The 19,945-nt window shown below is 39.4% G+C and overlaps 1 long non-coding RNA gene across 1 annotated transcript in view; it reads left to right on the top strand.

Annotated features, from left to right (window-relative positions):
* The first annotated feature begins 392 nt into the window (after positions 1-392).
* Positions 393-19,945, top strand: part of LOC147115671 (uncharacterized) — a 166,227-nt gene continuing 146,674 nt past the window's right edge. Inside the window, exons 1-2 of the long non-coding RNA XR_015078661.1 lie at positions 393-1,931; positions 5,893-6,113. This is a non-coding gene — a long non-coding RNA (uncharacterized LOC147115671). The remainder of the gene's footprint in view (positions 1,932-5,892; positions 6,114-19,945) is intronic.

The raw sequence follows: 19,945 nt of genomic DNA on the forward strand, positions 1-19,945 counted from the left end.
GCCTGATATGTACCTAATTTGAGTCTTTGCAGAATATGCCCTCCTATACCAGTACACCCCATAGACTACATTTTCTGCTCAGTATTATTTTAATACTGGCGTGAACCTGTTTAAATGTGTTTACAGTAGCATTAAAATAACACTGGTTAGAACATCTCGGCTTATATGCCCCATAACTCCCATGTTAAGAATTTTGAACATTAATTTATAAAAGCTAACTGTGGCCAAAGTAAAAGGAAGGAACTTGCATTCATATAGCTCCATTCATAACCTCAGGTCATCCAAAGCGCTTCAAGGCCAACTATTTACTTTTGGAAGTGTAGCACTGTTGTTACGTTAGGTGTCAGTCTTGGCTTGGCAGTAGCACTCTTGCCTCTGAGCCAGAAGGTCATGGGTTCAAGGCCCACTCAAGACTTGAGCATCTAATCTTGGCTGTTTCTTTTAAACTGCGCTGTTGGTCACTTCACCTAACTCTTCTATTACTGCTCAGTTTCCGTCTTTTTCTATGTGAAACACTTTGGGATGTTCTATTACGATAAATGTTTTTTTTTAAATCAAGTTGTTGAATCCTGGAGATAAATCTCCATAATTGGGAGTTCACAATTTGCTTTTCCAGGTAATCTTTTTTTGGTGTTGGTTGAGGAATAAATGTTGACCTGGATACTGAGGGAATTCCCCTGTTCCTTTCGAATGCTGCCATGTGATCTTTTGCATCCACCTGATGAGGCTTTGGTTTAAAGTTGCATCTGAAAGACAGCACCTCTGACAATGCAGCACTCCTTCCGTGCTGCACTGAAGTGTCAGCTTAGAATATGTGCTTAAGTCTCTGGCATTGGGCTTGAAGCCACCACCTTCTGATTCACAGGTGAGAATGCTACTACTGAGCCAAGGCTGACACCAGATCGTGCTATAAATGTTAGCAATATGATTAGAGAAAGTGTTGTATGCAGTTATTGACCAAACTGGGTTAAATTGGAATCTCAAAGAGAAAGACAGGATAATTTTTCAGGAGAGACCTTTAATCAAAACTGGAAGGCAGTGCCCAGGCTTGAGATTGGCTCTGGTGCTATTGCTAGATTAAGAAGTGACTTGTGGCAGAAAGAAAGGAATAGAAGTTCCTGTTTGCCTTTGCGGAGCATTTAAGTTTGGCAACACCTTAAGTAGATAGATAAAACTATTAAACTTTATAATATTGTCATCATTCAGATGTAAATACTTGAATAGGATTGTATGCTGTTGTCCCTCTTATTTGCAGTGCTATTGAATTGATAAAATAATTAGACAGCAGTCTGATATTGAATGGATCTGCACTGAGAACCCAAACACAGAATCTTGCTGTATACTGATGATGACATCACTATATAAGCAATCATCTTCAATGCAGTTGTTCTCTTTTCATGTTAAGATCACTGGACTTTATTAATCATATAAAGTTTAATAAAGCTAAAATTGTGCTTTTGGACTAAACCATCCCTTCTTAGCTAAACTATGAATGTCCATTCAGTTGTTCAGTGGAGTTTAAATACTTGGAAATTAATGCCTCATTGAACCGGCAAAGTTATTTAAAGTCTGGTTTCCCTAAATATCATTTCAATATCTGTTCAAATTAAGATGCAGAAGTAGAAGCCCGTCCCACTCACTATTGCTCTCTTTTTAAGGATTGCAAAAATAAACAGAAGCATGTTAATATACTCTTGGACCTATTAATAGTGATCCTAATGATCTAAATTAACCATAAAAACTCTCTTCCCCTCTCCCACCATTGATACAGCAACATAGATCGGAGAACTGATGGGCGGAAAGAATGCAACAGATGTGCTTCTTATAAACTACGTTATCCAGAATTCCGTGTTCCCACCTGTACGGCATCCCCTGTATCCTCATCTACCCTCTCATTACCAAGCTTTAGCCATGTCCCAGAGAATGAACAGGTAAGATTCTCATCTATGCCTTCAAATACCTTCAAAGGCCCACTCCTCCACCTATGATCTCCTACAGCTCTGTGTCCTGGTACACCCCCTCCAGTCCTTAAATACCAGCCAACATTTCATTCCCGCTCCTTCCACTCCACCATCTTTAGCTGCTCCTTTAGCTATCTTTCCCTTGTTCTCTGGAACTCTCTTCCTCAGCATCTTTGCCTTGCCACCTCTTTTTTTTTTAAAAACCTTGCTTTAGAACCTCTTTGACTTGCTTGTTCCTTCTCTAAACACGCTTCTGTTTTTTTCCTTCTGCTTGTTGTCCACTTGCCACTCACCATCTGTAATGTTCTCTGAGACACTTATCTGTATATAATGAGCTCCATTATGCGTGGTTGTTTTGCATTATACATTGGAAAAATTGCATAAAAAGGCACTAACTACAATGGATATTCAGAAGCTTCCTTAAAGAAATAAAAACAGGAAATACATCTGAAAAGAGAAAAGGCATGCTATAAAATTTTGGTTGTATGCTCTTCATCAGCTTCGTGTGTTTTGGTCATGTCTAAAGCTGAAAACCTTTTTGAAAGAAAGTTTTGAGGGATGTCTATAAAATCACAATTATTGGTCCCAGAGTAACCACCTGAGTGAAATCTCATTGGAGGTCACAGTGGAGTCAGCTGCATTCAAACTGCTGAGCACTTAAGTATGTGAAGCCAAAGCTCCAATGATCCTGACAATATGGAATATAGCAAGATCAGTAAGAATCATCAACATTCTGTGCTTATTGCTTGGACAGGTTTGGTCCCCATGCTTTGCTTTTTGAACAAAAGGCCAATTACAACAGAGGAATAAGTAGGTAGCATGATGGCGTCGCCAAGGAATGCAAAATAGAGAAGAGAGGTTGAATGCACCATGGTATTTCTTTGCTTGGGGAACAGTAAGGGGAATATTGACCTATGTATGTAGAGATGACCAATCTTGCATGGCAAAACTGTGTCTTTCTATTTACTCATTGGTGTAAGAATGATTGGAATTTTCCATCATGATAGACAGTTATGGACATATACAAAGATGCCAGTGCATCTTCAGAATCATAAGCACATAGCCTTTTGCACATGGCATTCTCCTCCCTTTTCTCCATCCTCTCTTGCCAAAACTTCCTAATTGCACTGGTGGAGCAGATGGACAAATCAGATTAAGGAAAGAACAATCATTGGTGATGGATTACAAAACAAATGGAACTGTTGCTGAACTATCCAGGAAAAGAGGGAACATGAGGTGATGGCGCCTGACTGGCCAATTCAACAAAAAAGGCTGTATTATAGAAACAAATTTGCCTGATTTAATACTGAATTAGATATAAGGGAGACTGGGAAGCAGTATAAAAATCAGGCCAGTTTTTTGCTGCGACTTTACTCCCACTAGAAATTAGGAATGACAGTGCTACAACATACTTTGGCCCCTTACAGTTCGGAGCAATTACTTTTATTTTTCTGGACTGATCCCATACATGCCATAGCACATAAATACTGTGGCTACAAGAGCAGGTCAGAGGCTGGGTATTCTATGGCGGGTGACTTGCCTCCTGACTCCCCAAAGCCTTTCCACCATCTACAAGGCACAAATCAGGAGTGTGATGGAATAATCTCCACTTGCCTGGAAGAGTGCTGCTCCAACAACACTCAAGAAGCTCGATACCATCCAGGACAAAGCAGCCTGCTTGATTGGCACCCATCCTCCACCTTAAATATTCACTCCCTCCACCACCGGTGTACCATGGCTGCAGTGTGTACCATCTACAAGATGCACTGCAGAAACTCGCCAAGGCTTCTTCGACAGCCCCCCCCAAACCCACGACCTCTTCCACCTAGAAGGACAAAGGTAGCAGGCACATGGGAACACCACCACCTGCACGTTCCCCTCCAAGTCACACGTCATCCTGACTTGGAAATATATCGCCGATCCTTCATCGTCGCTGGGTCAAAATCCTGGAACTCCCTAACAGCACTGTGGGAGTACCTTCACCACGCAGACTGCAGTGGTTCAAGAAGGCGGCTCACCACCACCTTCTCAAGGGCAATTAGGGATGGGCAATAAATGTTGGCCTTGCCAGCGACGCCCACATCCCATGAATGAATAAAAAATAAATTGTAAAAACCACAGCAATAACCAGTTTCCAAAGGGAATATTCTGGGAAAAATCTCACATAATACTTTGTAAATCATGATCGCTTCGTTAACCTAACGTGAACAGTGTGTTTTGCTGTCTGGTACCATAGAGAATGGTTAACTGTGAGAAATGCAAATTAAAAAACAAAACCAATTTCAGCACCTAAATGGTTAAAAAAATAAAATTTCCCCCTTCATTTATATGGAAGTCTGTTTGTTAAGTGTATAATAATAGGGCAATTTTTGTTTAAGTGTTCTGGTTTTGCAGGCTGTGTACACAATCTACACTTAAGAAGTAGATTCATTGCTCCAATTCTCACCTTTGCAAATGCAAATCTGTCATTAACATCTCATTATTTACTACCTACCTCAGTCTAGCCAGTGTAAATGTCATTCCATTTATACTACAGTACATAATGGGGTACCTTTGGAATGAGTTATTTCTGATCATATCCATTTTATGGGAAAGCTGGGTTAAAAAAGGTTTAACTCAATTTTTTCATACTTTTAGGAATACCTACAAAGTGATGATATTGCTTTAAAATAGATTTAACCACTTAAGATCAAAAGTTCAATTGTCTTTATTGAAATTATCTTTTAAATAAATAGATTATGTGACCACATTTATTACAGTCATTAATACTTGTGACATTAATGCTACATTTTACAACAGGATTTTTGTTCCAAAATTCCCCTGTAGATCAGGAGACGATTGATGATTAAAGGAAATACTAGGCAGTATATTGTCAGGGGATGATCAGAACTTTAGTATGGATGATGCAGTGCAATCAGGGAAATTTATAGTGAAATACATCCACTAGAAATGTGGTCAAATGCAGTCCATCAGACTTGAGGTATACATTGAGGTTATGCCAATATTAATTTGTTACTGAACTAGGTTTGGGGAGGGGCAGGTTAAGCCGACTCTATCTTGTACTTGTATAGTTTTATTTAGACAGTTTACATTTGAGAAACGACTAATATTTATGGAGTTTACAGTGCAAACCAAACTTCTATGTGTTCCTCTTAACTATTCTGTTATAGGAAATGTAAACAGCCTTTTCCTGAGTACATTTTGTTTTTGTACTACGCCATGTTTCTTAAATAATCCTGAAATGCATATCTTGGATGAACCTCTTTTATAAAAAAAAACAAAAAAAAAAAAAATGTGTTATATCATTAGCCTTAAATACTGTATGATATTACAATAAAACATCTTTGGTTGAATTTAATCATACTAATGTGCTATAAATTAAAATATTTCTTGAAATAATGGAGTTGGTTTTACGATCCATTCACCTTTGCACCAAATTATATAATCATTTATTAATAGATCATTGTTGAATCTTAATCATACAGTATTTTAATGTCCATAATAATGGAAAAAGTCAAATTGTACCACAATTACTTAAGTGGTAAGGGAAAAGTCAGTTTTAATGACAAATCTGTCCGAAGAGAGAGGCAGCCAAGCTGCAGAGTTTGAATAAGATTGAGAAAGCCAACTGTGTGCAGAAATTAGAGTTTCACCCCTGAATCATATGGAATTACAGTGCAGGATGCATGTGCCATGCCTACACAATAAAGCCCAGAGGAAGCAGCTATTTCTGTTGGTTTTATTAAACCAACCAAGCAATTTAATTCTTTTGTTCAGGAGAGTTCTACTTCATTGATTAACAAAAGCAGGGATATAATTTTTTCAGCCTTTTTGAAAAGCCTGAAATGTCAAGCCTTTTAAAGCAGATTATTCTGCCTCTGTGGAGTGAATGCAGCCGGAGTAACCTTTTGTCTACAATTAAATATTCTAGCATAAATATAAAAGAAAATCAGAGATGGGGAAGATTGACTCACGAGAGATTGGAGAGGTAGATTCGCACAGTGATAGTGCAAGCAGCTTGGCTCTAATTAAATATGCCACTGAGTCTCAAAGCATTTGCTTCAGCAGCAGAGAGGAGAAGCTGCCACGGATTCGAAGGAAGAAATATATCACATCATCTGTCTGTCCACGGTTTCCTTTGGGCATCTAAAGGTATTTCAGAATTTTTATTTTCATAACCGCACTGTTAATTCACAAAATGAAAGGTGAAGCCCATTGGGTGCTCAGATAATATCTTAAAGTTATGTTGACTTGTTTGTAAATCATTTTTTTCATATGTAGAAATGGTCCTTAAGAACCATAGTCATATTTTCTGCACTGATGGACTTCCAGCAATGGATATGAAAAATGATTTTCTTCACAGTTGACTGAATTATGAAAATTGGGGCTCAATAATATTTGTGATAATGGACTTTACCTACTTAGTCAATAGGACAATTTAAATTGAGGCTTTCTGGATTGTGTTTTAACTAATCTTGAAACAAAATATATTTTCCATTTAACTGCAAAAAATGAGTTTCAAATAAATGAAGAATAGAATTCAAATGTTTCTGCATTGGATCAATATGGAGTAAAATAAATAATGGTGCAAAAGGACTAGTGTTTCAGATGCATTAAGTTTCTACTTGTAAAAAATGTGATAGATGATTAACAAAAAATCATTTTTTTTGGTTGCAAATCAGGCAGTACTTTTTCCTTTTGAAAGGCGACAAACCTTTTTTGTGGTTAGCTGATATGTGCTTGATTTCATATCTATTCTACTAGTAATTTGACTATGTTAAGTCAAAGTTTTATATTTTGTAGACATTTTCAGAATCTGAATTATTTCATTTTATATTGTCTCTAACCTGTGTTTTTATTGACTTGGTATTGAAACCTTCTAGACTTGTATAATTATATTAAATTATAACACTTAAAGTTTGAGATGGTTTTTAATGTTTGAAACTATAGTTCAGAAATTATTATAATTATGAGTAAATGTAGTTTGGCAAATGTTTGGTATTTTGCTGCAGAATTAGTGACAATTCTGTATCCTGTTTTGGATAGTATTCTTATGTTAACCTGAAAAATTCTCTGTCAGACCAGTTGAGAAACTCGGGCAATAGCGAGGTTTTAATAAATGTTTTGATATTTTTACGTGTTTCTTTCTAACCATATCTATCCCTTATGTGGTCCCTCATTTCTCCCATGTTTCTGTTTGCTTTCCCCTAGATAAATTTTCATAGAACTATGACTTATTTCAAAAAATACTGCCAGTCCTGTGGTCTTTTTGATCCACCTGAGATATGAAGTACTCACTCTGGCCCATGGTTTCAATTTTTGCCTCTTCACAACTATTTTGTCACAAGTAAAATTCTTGACAACTTCCGGAGTTAATTTGTAGTCTTGAATGTGATGAGTTTATCTGTTATTGACTGGTTGCTTTGCAGGGAAATACTAGCCTACTATCAGTTGAGCGATTTGATGCTTCACTTGCAGGTTATAAACACCCTGTTGAGCAGGAGGCTATGAGGAAAACTGTGATGCTTTTAAAATGTTTGCTGGATGTATGGTTACTGGTATGAGTGTGTGGATTCCTGAAGTGGTCCAGTCATCCATGCTGCCCTACTTGTAATAATTGTATCTATTACAGTTGAATCCTGTCAACTGAAGCAACATGATGGAAATTAAGTGGTTCCATTAATTAGATTATACTCATTAAGCAAGATCCATCAGTACTGATTTAAAAACATTTGGGATTCAGTTAGTGCCGGAGAATATATTTTCATTAAATATGTCTCAATTAAACGGGTGGTGTGTAGGAAAACCAGACCAAAAGAATGCACTTTTTAATGTTTGTTTTCAGGTATAACTGCTGTATGCTGTGGTAATGTAGAAGGATGGTTTGTGGACTTTGTACTCGGCTATCAAATGTACAAGTAAGAACATAGAAGCAAAAAAAAACTGTTTTAAGTCAACTAGTTAGCCCCATTGTTTTGAAGTCTTCAATCAGGAATATATAGATCATTTTCATCGCACTGTTGTCTTGACTACTAAGTCCATATCCCTCCATTCATGTCAATATCCTTTCTAAAATTTTCAACCATGTCAGTATTCATTTCACTAGCTAGCAGTATATTCTGTAAGTTAACAACTATTAAAGTGTGAAGAAGTTGCATCTTTGCTTGTGGTTTCCTTGGGGACTCCTGTCCTTTAGTTCTCTTTCTGGTTTCATATAGCATTATCCTCACCTTTCTGAAGGATTAACTTTGTTTTGAAACACTTCTTTGACCATTACTCTAACGATCCTAAAGATATGACCAAATTACATATGTAGTCCATTGCAAATTATCATGGATTTTTAAAATGTTTTTATGATGTCCTTTTCCCCAGTGGTATTGTATTTTTAACACTGAGTATCCAAAGCTGCAGTTACTTTACCATGCTGCTGCCTCTGGACGTCCTGACACACCAAAGGAAGTGATTTCTGGAGACCCTTTCAGGGCAGCACCATTCTTAATAGTAACATAAAGGTTGAGTCAAAGCAGCCATGTTTCTGGTCACTGGTGGATTAGACAGATTAACATGCCAGCACGGACCAACAACATGGTTTTCCACTTGCTGGCCTCCATGTACTTTTCCAGCCATTGGGAAATGTATGACACTCAGAACACAAATCATAATTAAAAACAGCTGTGCATGTGAAGTTTTTTTAATTGCTCTAATTGATGTGGAATCTGCTCTATAATATAATCGGGGCAATTTCCACAGCACCAGAGCCCTGATGCCACCAGTTTGATAACATAAATGTGCCATAAAAGTCTAGGTTTCACCATTCCATGCAGCAGTAGGTAGAGTTATAGTCTGATATTGCTATAACGTTCTGTTCAGAAATACTCCTACAGGTCTGTTGAGAAGACTCATTGTATTTTGTTACTGCTCTTCATATTTTATGTTCTACACCAACTCTATTATAGATTTATCCAATAGAAAGTCTGCTGAACTTTTCTCTGTTATCCTTAGAAATGGTTTACGACAGTTTAGTGACACCAAATTATTGACATGATGAAGCTGGGAACATTGCTTTCTTTGGGGAGGAAATGCAAAATAAGATTTAACTTGGACATCTCACTTCAAACATAAATATGAGCCCACTTTGACCACAAATGTTGGTCAAACTGATGTTTCAGTTTTGTTACTCTGGAATTTGGTTAGCTTACTCTATTCCTTGCCCAAGACTTAAATCAGGGAGGCTTTATTCAGTCCCATAGCATTTTGCTTGTGCCCTGACTTTGCTATTCAGTTGGAATTATTGGTAAAGCTCAGATTATTAAAATGCTTTCTGTTGTTGTTGGGTCCCATGTCCATTTGTGCCTTGTTTTTCTAGTGCTTTCTTGAACTGTATTCATTAAGTCTGGCAATAAAGGTGCTCTTATGAAACTCCAGCTTTAGATTTTTTTCGCCATTTGTCATTGCACTCGTCAATGATATTAGACTTTAGTTACTGACACAAGTTTTGCCTCTATGTTGATATTGTTGGGATCCTGATCAGTCCTTTATTACATGCTTTGTCGGGAACTTTTTGAAGTCAGAGAAGGTTTGATCTATTTCTATATCTTGAATCCCTCGGTACTTCTGTGCTTTCGAGCAGAATAAACGTCTATTCAATGGTGCTTCATGTTGCTCTGAAATCAGCTTGTTTTTCTATCGTCCATGTGAGGTTTAAGTCAATGGGCCAGATTTTGCTGTAGCAGGGCATCGAACAGCGTCTGCCATTAGTTAGACTTCCTCTGCACCCTTCAGCTCAAAATAATTTTGTCCACTAAGTTGCTGAAAGTGCAAGCTGATAACGGCACAGCGAGGGAAACAGGGCATTTGGGACCTGAGTGAACTGAGTAACCAACAGAATATCTCTTTAACCAATGAGATTTAAGGATTGGGAAATAAACACAGGAAGGACTGAGCAGGAGCATAAATTAGAGTGGGTGAATTCAATGTCAAATCAGGTGCAGAAAGAGAAATGAAGAGAGGGAAAGAAAGGTTGGATTAAGAGAGAGAAAAAAGAGACAGAAAGGAGAAGTAAGAAAAATTAAAATTAAAATTTAACATTTTTAAAATCTCCTAAAACAATTCATAACCTGAAGGAATGAGACTCCGCAGTTATAATAGTTAATTTTTTGTGCCAGAGAGGTTGATTGGCAGTTATTAACACTTATCACATTGTTAAAAGGGTACTTACACTTGTAATTACTAGCCCTAAATATCTGCAGCAGGTTTAGTTAGTATCTACCATGCAAATACAGCAACTTCACGACATTCAATGCATGTCAATGGTGAGGCAGACAGTGAAATGCCATTTTCGCGAAGTGAACAACCCTTCGATATTGGCATTTAACTGAGCATTTGCCCCAGGGCTGAAGTTGCTGTACCATTTACGCATAAATAATGATGAGCGTCATTAGCCTTATGGTTACTTTGGCAGCAAAATCTGGCTCATTGGCCCAGAAATTCCGTTCGCAGTCCTCCCGCAGGCGGAGGGCTGAGCTCCTAAAAAATCTGCGCCTGGACCAGCGGGCTCCTGGGAGGCGCAGAATTCCGTTGATGTGCCTCCTCAAACTGCCAGCGTGCAGATCACGCGTATCCCAGGGGCGCAGCTAGTTTGCAGCGTCCCTGGGATCACGTGCGCCATGGGGAGCCAATCGGAGCAGGGAATCTCCATTCATAGATTCAAATCTATGAATAGAGATCAGCCCCAAAACATAAGTAAAACTTCAAGTAATTTTTTTTTTAAATCACATTTTTAAAATGACTATAAATTACATAAATTTTAATTTTTGTTTAAAATAGTTAATTTTTGAAAAAAATAATTAAAGTTTTTTAACAGGGCTAAAAATAAACTTACCTTTAAAGTATTTTAAAATGATAAGTCAGTGGGGAAAACCATTTCTTTTACTTTCTTCACCTCTTACTTTGTTAAAAGCAGGCCTTGTGCCTGCTTTTCCGGGCGCCGCTGTTTCAGACTTGCCTGGACTGCAGCATAGTATGAAAAAAACGGAAGTTCCAGCTGTGCACACTGCCTATCTGGCGCAGGCGTTCGTCCTGTGAAGCCCTTTCTTTGAAGAACGGAAGTTCCGGTTTCCAGCGCATGCACAGTGCATGCGTAAAACCGGCACTTCCGTTGGCCCTACGGGTGAGTTCACAGCGTGTACACACCTGTAGGGATGGAATTTATGGACCGTTATATTTAGAATTTTTTGAATAATCTTGCTGGTATGACAGTTCTCTCACATGGTGATCTTTTGGGGATAACAACAATCAGCAGCTGGGTTCAAATCTTAAGGAACTTGTTGTCACTCCCCTTCTTTCAAAAGCTGACATACAAGTAACCTATTGGCCCAGATTTTGCTTTAGCAGGGCATCTAACTGTGCCTGCTGTTAGTTAGACTTGCCCTTGCACCTTTCGGTTTTTAAATTTTTTGTGTGGCAATTTGCTGAATGTGCGAGCTGTTAACGTCGCAGTGAGGGAAACCGAGCAGCTGAGACCCGTGCGAACAGGGCAAGCAACTGTGTATCTCCTTAATCAATCAGATTGAAGGATTGAGAAATAAACCGTGCAGGACGGAGAAGGAAGTGTAAGTTAGAGTGGGTGAATTCAATGTCAAATCAGATACAGACAGAGAAATAAAGAGAGGGAAAGAAAGATTGGATTAAGAGAGAGAGAAAAGAGACAGAAAGGAGAAGTAAAACATTTAATTTTAAATTTGAGATTTTTAAAATCTCCAACAACAATTAATACATGAAGGAATGAGATTCCACACCTATAATAGTTAATTTTCAGTGCCAGAGAGGTTGATTGTCATTAACAGTTATCACTTCATCAAAATGGTGCTTGCACTTGTAATGACGAGGCTTAATTTTGTGTGGTGAGTTAAGTTTGTATCTACCGCGCATATACAGCAACTTTACGCCATTCAATGCATTTCAGTGGTGTGAAGCAGACAGTGAAATGCCATTTTCGCAAAGTTAACGGCGGAGCAGCACAACTCGGACAGCAACTTTTGGGTATTGGCATTTAACCATGCATCTGCCCTCTGCCTGAAATTGATGTAACATTTATGCTTAAATAACGGCGAGTGCCATTAGCCTCACCATTATTTTGACAGCAAAATCTGGGGCAATAAGATACCATCATCATATCTTTGCTTTTGGGGCAAGTAATAATTGTTGACTGGACCAAATCTTAAATGGGAAGTGGTAAGTACTTATTCCTATATATGTCCCACAATAGTGGTTTGGAAAATAGAATACTGACAGAAACCAGATTGATTTTATTTTGTTGAGCTTGGGTAATTTTCAAATTGCTATGCACTTTTATAGTTATAGCTGTGTGTGCTTCCTTCCATTCTTGCACATGTACTCACTGTTGAAAGGCTTATTTATGAGCCCATGATTCCTACATTTGATCCGAACACCTTAGTGTAAATGTCCTGTCGTAACGTAACATAGGGGATAACAATCTTCACAGAACAAATTTGATAGCCAGCACGAGTATTTCTATATTGATTTTTACACTAAGATTTGCAAATGACATGAAATGCAGGCACATTTGACAGCATGGTGGTCATTAAATTTTGCTGTAGGTCCCTCAGCTAGCATGATTTGTGCAGAAAAGCATTTTGTCAATAAAACCGTATTAAAACTAATTTATAAGAAACCATTTGTAGTATTGCTGTTAGTATGTGAGTTTTGACACCAATGCCTAGAATATCCAGTTCATGGAGACGTTGTATCCCTCCTTTCCCACCCAGTTCATGGAAGTACTCTTTGTTCCCCTTCTTTCCCCATTAACAGAGACAATCCTCTTCTTCTCCGACTCCGAGATCATGAGGGACACTTTTCCTCCACCCGCCCCCAGTTCACAAGTGACATTCCTCTTCCTTGATTTGCCCATCACGACTGCTCCAAGCTCCTAATATGCTTCTTATTTCATCAAAAATAAAAATCTGCCTCATACTGTGGGTTGGAATTTCTGATCTTGCAAAACTATTTTGAGTTCATGAATTTTCATCCTCCGTGCACAGCAGAGCTAGATCCCAGAGTGGTATTGGGTAGAAGTTGGGAGCCAAAGTGAGGGGTACATCTGGTAAAGATAATTTTTGGGGTGGCAAAATGTTTGAAGTTCTCTCTCGCTGAGAAAACTTGGAAAATATAAGAGTAGAGATAGTATGGCCACAATTCTTTCATAGGACATAACCAAACTACTGGAAAAAAAATAAAGTATAATTAGAGCTACATCAAAATCCAAGTACAAATTCATTTGTTCAAATCATACTTAGGCTATTTATTTGTTAACATTTGAAAAGTTTAATTGGAAAGTCTTTCCACTGGCACATAGAAATTTTTCATTATTTAACTGCCACAGAATGGAATGTAGTTATCGTTAGTAATAGCAATCGCCTGATTTTGAATTCTTAAAAATATTGTTGGTAATCCTCTGAGCTGACTTGTAATACTGTCTTTTGATGAACCTCTCATACAATGGCTGAACGCTGGCTTTAAATCTAGAACCACAGTGGCAGGAGGCAGGAGATAAATCGTTCATGCCCAATCGAGTGCATATTGTAACAGAATGACTCGCTTTCTGATGCGTGAAATCAGTTGCCAGTCTGTACTTTTACCAGCTGTATTTTTAGTGTCAACTTGGAAGGAAAGAGTCATGAATAATACAATGGAAAACATAGCTAATAGGTTTTTAAGTACAAAGCAGATATGCTCTTGGTCCATGTGCCAATTATATTTAATTCCATTTTATATTTAACCTGACTTCTCAAGTATTCATACAATTTTGCAGAATGTCACAGCTACTGGGAGAAGAAATTTGAGTTAAATAAATTTTATATTCAGTGCCTTATTTTTATTTTGAAAAGTAAGGTTTGTAGTCTTGCATATACTTCTGAGTTTATTATCTAGGAGTGGTAATATGTGATTAATGATATGTTAAAAAGCATTCTTATTGTAATTCAAAGACTGTTTGTGTTTTAATGATGGAAATTTACCACATTCCTGGCGTTGTGCCAGAATTTTAATATTTAGTATGTATGCTAATGTTGTGCATTTTACAATAATTATTCTTTAACCCTTACTTACTCAGAATAGCATCATTCATCCGAGCAGCAGCAACTCATGTCTTCTTGCAGTCACTTTTTAAAAATAATAATTTAAGCGCATCTCCATTTTGGAAAAGCAATATTTTCATACTACCTGTATGTGTTACTGGATTGATAAAGGTAGTAACTTAGCGGAATAGAACCATACAACGCAGAAGGAGGCCATTCGGCCCATCGTCTCTGGGTTCTCTCTTTTCTGGAGCAATCCTGAACTAATCCCACTGCCTTCCTCTCTCCCTATAGCTCTGTATGTTCCTCTGCTTCAAATGTTTATCCACTTTTCTCTTCAGGAATGACTCTCAAGTTATTTTTGCGAGTCGTACCCCTGTAAACCCAGGGGAAAAAATGAAATTGAAACTTTATTTTGAAGCTTTTGAGTAGCAATCACTTATATAAGGATCATGGTGACTATTGTAATCTTTCCACACATTTATGGTGTGCTTTGACTGTCAAAGGTGATCTTGGAGTATTAAATGGTGATTGTTTGCCCCCACCACCACCTGAATTTTGTAAATGATTGTTATAAAACTCTACCTGAAGTTACTACCTGCACCTAGATAAGTGACAAGAGAAGAGCAGGCTTACCCAAAACTTTCACCAGAGCAAGATATAGACTTCTCAGTGGATAATCCTTTTACAAAGTAGAAGGAGGTAGCTGAGGAAGTAGATGGTGTGGAAGCTGTACTGAATAGTCAAGAGGGAAAACAGAAGTATGCTCAGTTTAATACTGAAATGTGGAGCTAACCTTCAGATGATAAATTGATTGTTTTAATGGAGTTAACAATTTGCAATTGATAAATATAAAAGTTTGATACCTTTCTATTCTAAAAGAAATCAGCTGTCATATATTATGCAGTAACAACTTATATCCCAATGGATTTCAAGTGTTGATGTATTATTGAAAGATTAGATACTTCTATACAGTAATTCTTTTTATTATACCTTTGGAATGAAATGTCAATCAGAAAAGGCTGCAGTTGTATTCTGCGTGGAATTAAGATTTCTGCCTTTTGATTGATGTCTTGACTCTATTGTCTGCTGACTATTGTCTGAAGATCAATATTATATGGCCTGCGCAGAACAACTAAAATGCCTAATAAAAACAGAAAATGCTGGAAATACTCAGCAGGCCAGAACAGATCTCAACTGTATTTCAGCAACTTAGAGCTCTGACAAAAGGCCATCGACCTGAAACGGTAACTCTGTTTCTCTCTCCATAGATGCTGCCTGACCTGCTGAGTATTTCCAGCATTTTTTGTTTTTATTTTCAGATTTCCAGCACCGCAGTATTTTGCTTTTGAACTAAAATGTCTAAGCATTTATCACTTTTGCTTACAAATTTTATCAATGTATCTGACGATTCTTAACCAGATAAATCTCTAAGTTGCTGATGAATAGTTGCGATCTTGTTATTGTGAGATCTATGTGAATGTTGCTGATGAATAGTTGCGATCTTGTTATTGTGAGATCTATGTGAATGCAGCGGGTAGTCAAAACTGCCCAACGCATTACCAGCACCCGGCTACCGACCATAGAGCACATATACCAGAAACGCTGTTTACGGAGGTCATGGTCCATCATCAAAGACCCTACCCACCCCAGCCACAGTCTGTTTGCCCTCCTGCCATCTGGGAGACGCTACAGATGCATTCGCACCCGTACGACCAGATTTAGGAACAGCTTCTTTCCCAGGGTTGTCATCCTACTGAACTCCACAAATAAACTCTAAAGCCTGCACATCTGCCAATGCACTTTATTATGGTTATGTTTATGTTAATGTATTACAAGCCAAATGTATGTTGAATGTTTAAATGTCTTAACCTAAATGTACACTCTCGGGAGCCGCAAGCCTACACTTCGTTGTACTGCACTTGTGCACTAACAATGACAATAAAGTTGATTATTATTATTATTACTTGATATGTGTATCAAAGAAATGGGTTTTTAAGGAAGCACGTTATATTGAATGGGTTAATGGAGGCTGTTAATATTTATTGAACAAGCTAAGCTAGCCTGTCTTTTACATTCTGCAGCAGCAAAGGTGTTGCAGCTTAACTTTTCTGTGAACAAAGTCAGTCATTCACCTCTTCCTGCTTCACTTCAAACTAGTCTTTGGCAGTGCACATAAAGAAACAAATTAAAACTTCCCTTTTTTTAAAAAGTAAAACATCAGTCCAACGGTATAATAAATTAAATACTTAACTGCAGGGTTTTGAACTGCAAGGTAGGTTATTATCCTTGGCTGGAGTTTGTATTAATACATTACAATATGCATGATCAATGTAATTCTCTTCAAAGAAATGTTGATTTTGGTGGTTACTCAACAGTATCCTCATAAACCTTACTCTTTATAGGTGGCAGGGAACAATTTTAAGGCACAGTGGAAATATCTACCCTGGGAATTTATAAAAATAAACCGTGCATATTGTCCTCAAGTGGGCTCTAATGTCCAGGTCTGCTGTTTGGATCGCCATCAAAGGAAGACAAACCTGTCTGTGGAACACTTGCACTGCATTGAATTAGCAACCTAGATGAGAAGATCACATTTAGCCCTGAACAATGACGCCCACAAAGAGCTTTATCAGAAGTAGGAAGGCTGGACAGAGGGCTTTGTACTGATTCACAATGTTTTTGCAGATCTGTAAGACTTCAACCAGTGTGGGCAGCAAACTGGCTAGATAACGTTGGATACAGATATAGGGTAAACTTCAGTTAGAGGGGCAGAATAGAGTATCCTGTACCTAGGTATATAGTCTAAGATATATCAATATGTTGACATAGTTCCAAACTTTTCTGTGTGGCTATCTCCCCATAAATATTGATGCACTTCAGGTGACCCCTTGCAATTGTAGACATTATCCCTGTTCTAAATTCTAAATTGCCAGTCATTGCAACAAATGTTTCCTTTTTATTAATATGGAGCAACAGAAATAACATGCCAGTAAGTCAAAAAATATGGAAATGTAAAAAAAATAATGACTTGCAGAAATCTGATCTCTTAAATTCCCTGTAACCCTCCATGGAACGTATAGGTTTGGGAACGCCAGTGTGAAAAACAATCATGTAAAAAAAAATTATAAATCCTGGAAATCTGAACTAAAAACAGAAAATGCTGGAAATACACATCAGATCTGTTGGCCTCTGAAAGAGAAAACTTCGGTTAACATTTTGAGTGGACACCATTCATAAGAATTGGCAAAGGTATCCAGGCAAAATGCCAACAGATGTTTTCTCTTGTAGATGCTGATGGACTTGTTGTGTGTTCATAGCACTTTTGTTTTTTCGTTCCAGGAACCTGCATGACCTCCTATCAAGATTATGATCTTGGGTTGGATGGTATTTGGTTACGTGTAATCACATAGAAACATAGAAGATAGGAGCAGGAGTAGGCCATTCGGTCCCTCGAGCCTGCTCCGCCATTCAATGCGATCATGGCTGATCATCCAAATTCAGTACCCGGTCCCTGCTTTCTCCCCATACCCCTTGATCCCTTTAGCCTTAAGAAATATATCCAACTCCTTCTTGAATATATTTAATGAACTGGCCTCCACTGCCTTCTGTGGTAGAGAGTTCCACAGGTTCACCACTCTCTGGGTGAAGAAATTTCTCCTCATTTCTGTCCTAAATGGCCTACCCTTTATCCTTAGACTGTGTCCCCTGGTTCTGGACTCCTCGACCATCGGGAACATCCTTCCTGCATCTAGTCTGTCCAGTCCTGTCAGAATTTTATAAGTTTCAATGAGACCACCTCTCATTCTTCTAAACTCCAGCGAGTACAAGTCCAATCGACCCAATCTCTCCTCATACATCATTCCTGCCATCCCAGGTATCAGCCTGGTGAATCTTCGCTGAACTCCTTCCACGGCAAGAACATCCTTCCTCAGATAAGGCGACCAAAACTGCACACAATACTCAAGATGTGGTCTCACCAAGGCCCTGTACAACTGCAGCAAGACATCCTTGTTCCTGTATTCAAACCCTCTCTCAATGAAGGCCAACATACCATTTGCCTTCATAACCACCTGCTGCACCTGCATGCTTACCTTCAGCGACTTGTGCACAAGGACACCCAGGTCTCGTTGCACTTCCCCTTCTCCCAATCTATTGCCATTTAGATAATCTGCCTTCCTGTTTTTGCCACCAAAGTGGATAACCTCACATTTATCCACGTTATATTGCATCTGCCATGTTTCTGCCCAATCACCCAACATGTCCGAATCATCCTGGAGTTTCTCGACATCCTCCTCACAGCACACATGCCCACCCAGCTTTGTGTCATCTGCAAATTTGGAGATATTACATCTAGTTCCCTTGTCCAGATCATTTATATATATATATTGTGAATAGCTGGGGTCCAAGGACCGATCCCTGCGGTACCCCACTAGTCACTGCCCGCCATTCGGAAAAAGACCCGTTTAATCCAACTCTTTGCTTTCTGTCTGCTAACCAGTGCTCTATCCAAGTCAATACCTTGCCCCCAATCCCATGTGCCTTAACGTGCTGTTGCTGGTCACCTAGAATTATTCACATTGAGGTATCAACAATGCTAAACATCAGGAATTAGGGTGAAGGATAATATGTAATTTTTGTCTGGAAGAATGGAAAGATGGTGATTTTTTAAAATATCTATATATATATAAAGCGGCTCTTCTGTCTGTCCCGATGTCTGTCTGTCTGTCCGCCTGGTCTCTATACGTTTGGAAGTTACAGAGCGTACCGACGCGCGCGTCGCCTCAAAAGAAAGCTTGCGATTCCGGACCGGTCATAGGCGTATTTACGTTTCGGCCGGACAAAAATCCCGCCCGCGGTATCCCAAAAACGTTCAGCGTTCCGCTCATTAGCATCTCATTAGCGACCGTGTGACGCCGAGGTCTTCCTACAGTTGAGTGTCGAGTGACTCGACGATTGACCAATCCTACGCTTCGGTGACCTGACCGGTCGACCAATCGGTGCGTGTGTGGGCGGGCCTTATCCTTCTGAACCGAGGTGAGTGGCCGCCATCTTGATTTTCCACGATTTTTCCCCCCACACTTTCTGTGTGTTAGGGAACTAAGGTAAATATTTCAATTATGTGTTAGGCAATTAATTAACAATTTATTTGAGTTTTATATTGTGTTTAGCAACCCCCCCCCTCCACCTCACCCTCGCGCAGGGGGGACTCGGGGCCTGAAGCTGAAAAAATTTCTCTCTCTCTCTCTTTCTTCCCTCTCTCTCTCTCCTTCTCCTCTTCCCTCTCTCTCCTTCTCCTCTTCCCTCTCTCCTCTTCCCTCTCTCTCCTTCTCCTCTTCCCTCTCTGTCTCTCTCTACTTCCCCCTCTCAGGTGTCGCGGACGGAGCGCGGGCGCGCCGCCCGAAGTTTCCCGCTCGCTAATGGCCTTGCCGGCTCCCGCGGGCCGCTCGCGCATGCGCCGCCTGCCCGCCCGCAGCAGCCGTCCATCAGCCGCGCGATACGCGGGCGACCTCAGCAACGGCACCGGACCTCGGGCGCTAGGCAGGGGGAGGGGCCGGACAGAGGGGAGCGGGGGAGTGGGGGGGGGAGAGGGAGACAGGGGAGGGAGGGGAGGGAGAGAAGGGAGGGAGGGATAGGACAGGGAGAGGACATGACAGGGAGAGGACATGACAGGGAGAGGGGGGACACACGGGCAGGGAGACCAAACGCCCCAAAATTGCCCTCGCGCCCCAAAATTGCCCTCGCAACGCGGGGCTCCCCAGCTAGTATATGTATAGATGGTACTCGTTTTTGGTTTTCATCCTCTTTCAGAATATTTTCATTGAGTGGCTAATAGTGATATTTGCCCAAGGAATGCTAAACAATTGATGGATAATGATTTCAGTAATT

Source organism: Somniosus microcephalus, chromosome 6 (assembly GCF_052327205.1).
Source record: "Somniosus microcephalus isolate GS21.2 chromosome 6, FLI_Smic_1.0, whole genome shotgun sequence".
NCBI classification, from domain to species: domain Eukaryota; kingdom Metazoa; phylum Chordata; class Chondrichthyes; order Squaliformes; family Somniosidae; genus Somniosus; species Somniosus microcephalus.